General features: G+C 52.2%; 1 protein-coding gene across 1 annotated transcript in view; it reads right to left on the bottom strand.

Annotated features, from left to right (window-relative positions):
* The window catches only part of CUL9 (cullin 9), a 38448-nt gene that overhangs the window by 20925 nt on the left and 17040 nt on the right, over positions 1 to 483 (bottom strand). The gene's annotated exons all lie outside the window — the stretch shown is intronic.

The raw sequence follows: 483 nt of genomic DNA, 5'->3' as shown, positions 1-483 counted from the left end.
TCTTCCATTTATCCTCTCCCAAAGTGCCTTCATGTAAACCCATAATTTCAGCTGAAAGTTCACACCCTAATGACTCCAAATCCACATGTCTACCCTAGACCGCTCTCCTGAGCTTTCACACCATGCATCCAACAGACATTTCTGTTGCGCCCACAGGCACCTCCAAGCCTACATGCCCACACGGACCGGTCGTCTGTCTGTAGAAACCTGCTCCTCTTCCTATTTCTCTCTCCTGGGAAAGAAAACTGCCATCCACCTAGTTCTCCAACTAGAACACACGACTTCTCCCTCGCGGCCACCCTCATCCAGTCAGTGGCAGGCGCTGTAGACGCCACCTCTCAAGCTCTCCCAGTCCACCGCCCCCTCGCCATCTATTCCCGTCCCCTCTGCCTCACTGAACGTTCATCACTCAGTATGCCTTCCAACTCCCTCCCAGCCTGCCACCCAAACTCGCATAATTGCCAGAGTTCTCTAAATTAAAAA

This window comes from Lipotes vexillifer, unplaced genomic scaffold (genome assembly GCF_000442215.2).
Source record: "Lipotes vexillifer unplaced genomic scaffold, Lipotes_vexillifer_v1.1 scaffold4, whole genome shotgun sequence".
NCBI lineage: Eukaryota > Metazoa > Chordata > Mammalia > Artiodactyla > Lipotidae > Lipotes > Lipotes vexillifer.
Note: the sequence above shows the minus strand (reverse complement) of the source record. Positions and strands in the feature narration are given on the sequence as shown.